Source organism: Aquarana catesbeiana, linkage group LG11 (assembly GCF_042186555.1).
Source record: "Aquarana catesbeiana isolate 2022-GZ linkage group LG11, ASM4218655v1, whole genome shotgun sequence".
NCBI classification, from domain to species: domain Eukaryota; kingdom Metazoa; phylum Chordata; class Amphibia; order Anura; family Ranidae; genus Aquarana; species Aquarana catesbeiana.
In genome coordinates, this window is record NC_133334.1 from 277,098,612 (window position 1) to 277,106,282 (window position 7,671).

The window sequence follows — 7,671 nt, forward strand, 5'->3', positions numbered from 1 at the left end:
GCCTCGACTCTCTTCCTGTGTGGAGGGGGGGGGGGGTGTCCCTTTCCCTCCAATCAACTCTCAGAGCTCTCCTCACTGACTGTAACTTCAGATCCCAACCCCCTGCTTTTCAGAGCTGAGAGATCCTGTGTAAATTCTGCACTTTGAATGGGTGTGGGGGGAAAATGGCCACAGATAAACAGGTACAACTTATGTGGGAGGATTTATTTCATCTCTGTGTATCACCTGAGGGTGGTCACTTCACTGGGTATATGGAGGGTTTACAACCAATTTAAAGTTAAACTCCAGGTATGGATTTTATTGTATACTTACACTGGTCCAGATTGCAGCAGAGTAGGTATGTATGTGCCATACAGGTAGGACCGCTGTGGAAGTGGAGAATGACAGTAGTAGTCACCGCTACTACAGTGGTCACCACTGTCTTCCAGGTCTCAGGTGGCTGCATAATATTCACAGGGGGTTGCTTGCATGATACAAAGGAGTACACCTTCCATTCATTGAGAAAAGTGCAAAGGTGTTCTGTGAATGGAGGCAGTGTGGAGTGAGTGTCCCCATCTAACCCTTCCTTCCCCATAATATAGTAAACCTTCCTGCCTTCCATGTGTCATAGTGATCCTTCCTTCCTACCTTCCATGTACCATAGTGATCCTTCCTACCTTCCATGTACCATAGTGATCCTTCCTGCCTTTCATGTGCAGTAGTCATCCTTCCTGCCTTCCATGTACCATAGTGATCCCTCCTTCCTTTCTTCCATGTACCATAGTGATCCCCTTGCCTTCAATGTGTCATAGTGATCCTTCCTTCCTACCTTCCATGTACCATTATGATCCTTCCTGCCTTCCATGTGCAGTAGTCATCCCCCCTGCCTTCTATATGCCGTAGTCATCCTTCCTGCCAACCATGTACCATGATGAGCCTTCCTGCCTTCCATGTACCATAGTGATCCTACCTGCCTTCCATGTGTCATAGTGATCCTTCCTGCCTTCCATGTGCCATAGTGATCCTTCCTGTCTTCCATGCGTCATAGTGATCCTTCCTCCCTTTCGTGTACCATAGTCATCCTTCCTGCCTTCTATGAACCGTAGTGACCATTCCTTTCTCCCATGTGCCATGGTAATCCTTCCTGCCTCCCATGTGTCATAGTGATCCTTCCTGCCTTCCATGTGTCATAGTGATCCTTCCTGCCTCCCATGTGTCATAGTGATCCTTCCTGCCTCCCATGTGTCATAGTGATTCTTCCTGCCTCCCATGTGTCATAGTGATCCTTCCTGCCTTCCATGTGTCATAGTGATCCTTCCTGCCTCCCATGTGTCAAAGTGATCCTTCCTTTCCCCCATGTGTCATAGTGATCCTCCCTGCCTTCCATGTGTCATAGTGATCCTTCCTTCCTGCCTCTCATGTGTCATAGTGATCCTTCCTGCCTCCCATGTACCATAGTGCACAGGCAGATGTAAACACTGCCGTTTTTTGGGGGGGGGTTTTGTTAGAAAGCCTGAGATCGATGGATCAGGGGGAAACCTTTCCAATTGATGTTTAATTTGGGTGTGCAGCGTCCGTTACCTCACTAATAGTATTGTTTTCCATTTTTCAGCCTGAGATCGATTTTTTTATTTTTTTTTTATCTCAGGCTTTCTAGCCTAGAGGAGAGATGTGGGAACTAATAGACCCCAGATCTCTCCATAAAGAGGACCTGTCATGTCCTATTCCTATTACAAGGAATGTTTACTATCCTTGTAATAGGAATAAAAGTGATCAAAAATAAAATAAAATAAAAGTGATCAAAAAGTAAAAAAATGAAAGGGAAGGTGTAAAAAAAAAAAAAAAAAAATAAACATAAAACATTTTTTCTTTTTTAAAGAGCCCCTGTCCCCGTGTGCTCGCACGCAGAAGTGAACGCATACGTTGGTTGCGCCCGCATATGTAAACGACATTCAAACCACACATGTGAGGTATCGCCCTGAACATGAGAGCGAGAGCGATAATTCTAGCACAATCCCTCCTCTGTACCTCTAAACACGTAACCTGTAAAAAAAAAAAAATTGAAAGCGTCGCCTACGGAGATTTTTAAGTACCGTAGTTTGTCGCCATTCCACAAGCGTGCGCAAATTGAAAAGCGTGACATGTTCGGTATCTGTGTACTCGGCGTAACCTCAACTGTCACATTATACAAAAAAAAACAGGCTAACTTTAGTGATTTTTATTTTTTAGAATTTATGAAAGTGTTTTTCTTTTCCCCCCAAAAATACTACTAATACCGCGTGACATAAAAATAAAAATTAAATAAAAATTTGCAACAACCGCCATTTTATTCTCCAGGGGTCTCTGCTAAAAAAATATATATGTGTGTATATATATATATATATATATATATATATATATATATACATAGATAGATATATATATCTGTCTATATATATATATATATATATATATATATATAATGTTTGGGGGTTCTGAGTAATTTTCTAGCAAAAAAGACAGATTTTCACATGTAGGAGAGAAATGTCACGTTCGGCCCGGACAGGAAGTGGTTAAATAAAAGGGATTTGTGCGGATTGTGGATTTCTCCGCTCAGGGAATGGGATCTCCCTACAAGCAGCTGACACCTGGAGGAGGGGGCGGGGCCTATCACTGACAGCTCGCCCTACGTCATCCACCTCCGCCCTCAGGTGCCGGCGTCACGTGCTCTATGACAGCCCCCCCCCTTCGGGCACCGCCCTCTCCTCACTTCCGGGTCTGGCAGTGACGGGGCACTGAGCTGACGTCATCACTGGCTGCCCTCGGCCGCCTCACTGGTATCCTTCCGCCGCTGAGAAAAAGTTCCGGTTCCCCCCCCCCCCCCCTCCGGAGCTGGTGACGTAGAGCCCGATCTTCCTCCCTCCCACAGCGGCGGCCCGTTGGACTCGCACCGGTCCCGCCGAACCCCCCGGACACCTCCCGTCCCCCCTGCGGCGGCCCGCGCTCAGGCCTCGGCCGGATTCCTCCGCACAGCCGCGGTGCTGCGGCCCGTCAGCCGCCATTTTGGGTGTCCCGGAGCCGAGGAAGGAGCAGCTGCACCGGGCGGTGAGAGTGACAGCGGCCGGGGGGGGTGTTGGGGGAAGGGTGTGTGGGGGAGGGGGTGTCATTGGGGGAGGGGCGGGTCACTGACACCCTCAGAGTTGTCAGAGGGGCCCCTGAGATCCGGGCTGGGCCCCTGGAAGGGGCCCCTCAGTGCTGGACTCCTGTCATTGAGTCTACAACTGGGTTGGGGGGGATAGATTGGGGCCCCTGAGGACCTCACAAGGGGCCCCTCCCCCCCTCTGGTGATATGCAAATGGCGACTTTGAGAGAAAGTCGTTGCTGAGGCCCCCCCCATCCCCCCCTGTGGGGCCTTCGTTGGGGGTCGTTCCTCGGGGTGACTTTCCTTGGAAGTCCTTATTTGTGTCCCGCCGGGGTCACCGATCCTTCAGAGGGGACGACAGCGCCCTCTTCTGTCTTCTCTGTACACTGTTTGGGCGCCTTCGCCGTCTGTGTCCCCATTGGGGAGATTTCTCTCCACTTCCTGTCCCCATTGGGGAGATTTCTCTCCACTTCCTGTCCCCATTGGAGCTGATCGGTGGCTCTCCTGACGGGGGGGGTCTGTGCTGATTGTTTATCAGTGTAGCCCTCCCCCTTCGGATGCCCACACTCCCACACTAGACCACCAGGGAAGCTCCTAATGTGTGGATGGCCAGATACATCCCCCATGGCCATCCACATGTGAAAATCAATGCCCAACATATGCCAATCAGTGCCCACAAATGGGCACTGACTGGCACCTCTATGGCACAATAAAAATTAGTGATGACTATCAGTGCCCACCCATCAGTGCCCATCAGTGCCCACCCATCAGTGCCCACCCATCCGTGCCTATCAGTGCCCACCCATCAGTGCCCACCCATCCGTGCCCATCAGTGCCCACCCATCCGTGCCCATCAGTGCCCACCCATCAGTGCCCACCCATCAGTGCCCACCCATCAGTGCCCACCCATCAGTGCCCACCCATCCGTGCCTATCAGTGCCCACCCATCAGTGCCCACCCATCCGTGCCCATCAGTGCCCACCCATCAGTGCCCACCCATCAGTGCCCACCCATCAGTGCCCACCCATCAGTGCCCACCCATCAGTGCCCATCAGTGCCCACCCATCAGTGCCCACCCATCAGTGCCCACCCATCAGTGCCCACCCATCAGTGCCCACCCATCAGTGCCCACCCATCAGTGCCCACCCATCAGTGCCCACCCATCCGTGCCCATCAGTGCCCACCCATCAGTGCCCACCCATCCGTGCCTATCAGTGCCCACCCATCAGTTCCTATCAGTGCCCACCTCATCAGTGCAGCCATATCAGTGCCCGTCATTGAAGAAGAAAACGTACTTATTTACAAAAAATTTTAACAGAAACAAAGAAAAACTTTTTTTTTTTTTTTTTCAAAACTTTCGGTCTTTTTTTATTTGTTGCGCAAAAAATAAAAACAGCAGAGGTGATCAAATACCACCAAAAGAAAGCTCCATTTGTGGGGAAAAAATGATAAAAAAATTTGTGCACAGTGTAGCACGACCGCGCAATTGTCATTCAATTTGCGACAGCGCTGAAAGCTGAAAATTGGCGCCTGGGCAGGAAGGTATTGAAGTGGTTAAAGTGATTGTAAAGGTACATTTTATTGTTTTATTTTTTTTTTTTAAATAACAAACATATCATACTTGTCTCCACTGGGGTCCCCCGGCGGCTCCTCCCCGCATCAGATAACCCCCTAGGAGAAGCGCTCTACCGGAGGGGGTTACCTCGAGGGCCGAGTCCAGCATTCCGTATCCATAGAGGCCGCATGCAGGGATCCCCCCCCCCCCCCCCCGTGTTCGGGTGTTTTTTCACTTTAATGCATTGGATGTATTAAGGTGAAAAAACAAAAGTTTACAACCCCTTTAAAGAGGATCTGCACCCGCCACCCCTGTGTGTGGTTTTTTTTTTTTTTCTTTTATCACCCCTCCTCCTCCTCCTTGGGCTTCATGTACGCAGGACGTTTTTACAACCTCTCCTCGACGATTTAACTCGACAGATAGTAAACCCACGTTTTAAAACGTTCGTTTTGCCGCGTTTACATCCTGCGTTTGCGTTTTTTAGAAGCGTTTCAAAATAGCCAAAAACAAAAAAAAAAAACGTCTGGAAAACGAAACGCGGCTAAACGCGAGTTAGCCGCGTTTAGAAGTGTTTGGCACTTGATATGCTTCTAAACTTCTGCATCCCATTTTTTTTTTTTTTTTTTTTTTGCGTTCCAAAAAAAAAAAAAAAAAAAAAAAAAAAAAGCCTCTAAACTGAACTGCGTATAAGCGACTGTAAACGACCCCCCCCCCCCCCCCCCCCCCGTGTGTCCATGTACTGATAACGGCCTCTACACGCGATCCAGACGTTGTACAATTTATTTTTTTTTTTTTGCTTAATCGACACAAGTAGAAATTGAAGAAGTTACTAAAGTCACAATTTCCTCGTGCGACAGAAAAAAACCAAACGGGAAGTGATGTCCTGTGTTTGTAATGTTTGTATTGTATTTTTGGACGACAACTGTACTGACCAAACGAAAATGGTACGATCTGGTATTGTACGAGAGAAATTTTCGTGCCTGTCCGGGTCGAATAATATCAGATAAATTGTCGTGATCAACCTCTCGAAAAGCTCTGTACTAAGGATCCGATTATCGCACGATCGCGTCAAAAGCAGGTATTTTTTCGTCCAATTTTTCGCATCGTGCGCACCGGGGCATTACACAGAGCAGAGTTCAGGGGCAGCTGAAAAAAAAATGCCCAACTACTCCTAAGGATACACGGGTCGAAGGAATTTTCTTTTTGAAATCTAAGAATTTTCGTTTTCGTTTCGCATTTCGAACCATTGGTGGGGCTGCAGCAATAACCGATTTTTTTTTTTTTTTTTTTTTTTTTGTGCGCCAATCAAATTTTTTGTAGCGACATGGAGGTGAAATTGAAGGTTTGGTTGGCCGAATTTCGGAAATCAAATTCACACAAAACGCACAAAATTTTTAGATTTTTCAAAAGAAAATTCTTCCGAAATTCGACCGTTATGTATGGCCGGCCTAAACGTCCACTTAGCAGCAGCAATGTATATAAGGCCTTACCTTAAAGTGGAGTTCCACCCAAAAGTGGAAGCCCTGCGTGTTCTCACCTTAAACCCCCACATCCCCTGCCACATTTGCCACCTTTTGGGGGGGGGGGGGGGGTGTGCGCACAAGCGGAGCTTTCACTTTTGAGTGGAACTCTGCTTTAAGGTAAAGGGGGGGGGGGAGGGGCTGATAAAAAAAAAAAAAAATTGAAAAGAACACAGGGGTGGCGTGTGGGTTGTAAGATCTTGGAAGACGCAGAAGTCACAGAAGACAGCGGGACCATTCAGAGAGCGCAGCGCGACACGCCCTATACGCAGTAGGTAACAGGCGTTGAAGCTGCGAGGCTCCACTTCCTGTTTCCCTTAGTAAGGATTAGGGCTGAAACGATTAATCGATATTATCAATAATGAAACCAAGTACCCCATTGGTGTTGCTGGGGGGGGAGAATAGTGCCCCATTGGTGTTGCTGGGGGTGGGTGGGAATAGTGCCCCATTGGTGTTGCTGGGGGTGGGTGGGAATAGTGCCCCATTGGTGTTGCTGGGGGGGGATAGTGCCCCATTGGTGTTGCTGGGGGGGGGGGAATAGTGCCCCATTGGTGTTGCTGGGGGGGGGGGAATAGTGCCCCATTGGTGTTGCTGGTGTTGCTGGGGGGGTGGGAATAGTACCCCATTGGTGTTGCTGGGGGGGGGAATAGTGCCCCATTGGTGTTGCTGGGGGGGGAAATAGTGCCCCACTGGTGTTGCTGCGGGGGGGGGGGGATAGTGCCCCACTGGTGTTGCTGCGGGGGGGGATAGTGCCCCATTGGTGTTGCTGGGGGGGGGGATAGTGCCCCATTGGTGTTGCTGGGGGGGGGGATAGTGCCCCATTGGTGTTGCTGGGGGGGGGGGGATAGTGCCCCATTGGTGTTGCTGGGGGGGGGGATAGTGCCCCATTGGTGTTGCTGGGGGGGGGGATAGTGCCCCATTGGTGTTGCTGGGGGGGGGGATAGTGCCCCATTGGTGTTGCTGGGGGGGGGATAGTGCCCCATTGGTGTTGCTGGGGGGGGGATAGTGCCCCATTGGTGTTGCTGGGGGGGGGATAGTGCCCCATTGGTGTTGCTGGGGGGGGGGGATAGTGCCCCATTGGTGTTGCTGGGGGGGGGATAGTGCCCCATTGGTGTTGCTGGGGGGGGGGATAGTGCCCCATTGGTGTTGCTGGGGGGGGGGGGGATAGTGCCCCATTGGTGTTGCTGGGGGGGGGGATAGTGCCCCATTGGTGTTGCTGGGGGGGGGATAGTGCCCCATTGGTGTTGCTGGGGGGGGGGGATAGTGCCCCATTGGTGTTGCTGGGGGGGGGGGGGATAGTGCCCCATTGGTGTTGCTGGGGGGGGGGGGGATAGTGCCCCATTGGTGTTGCTGGGGGGGGATAGTGCCTCATTGGTGTTGCTGGGGGGGGGGGATAGTGCCCCATTGGTGTTGCTGGGGGGGGGATAGTGCCCCATTGGTGTTGCTGGGGGGGGGGGGGGATAGTGCCCCATTGGTGTTGCTGGGGGGGGGGGATA

The 7,671-nt window shown here is 50.7% G+C and overlaps 1 protein-coding gene across 2 annotated transcripts in view; it reads left to right on the forward strand.

The window, feature by feature from the left end:
- The window catches only part of AP1G1 (adaptor related protein complex 1 subunit gamma 1), an 80,315-nt gene that overhangs the window by 4,929 nt on the left and 67,715 nt on the right, over positions 1–7,671 (forward strand). Inside the window, exon 1 of one of the 2 annotated variants that reach the window (XM_073605883.1) lies at positions 2,838–3,063. The exons of the other annotated variant lie outside the window; for it this stretch is intronic. The gene's annotated coding sequence lies outside the window, so the exon portion shown is untranslated. Of the gene's footprint in view, positions 1–2,837; positions 3,064–7,671 lie in introns of those variants that run through there. 2 annotated transcript variants of the gene reach the window in all.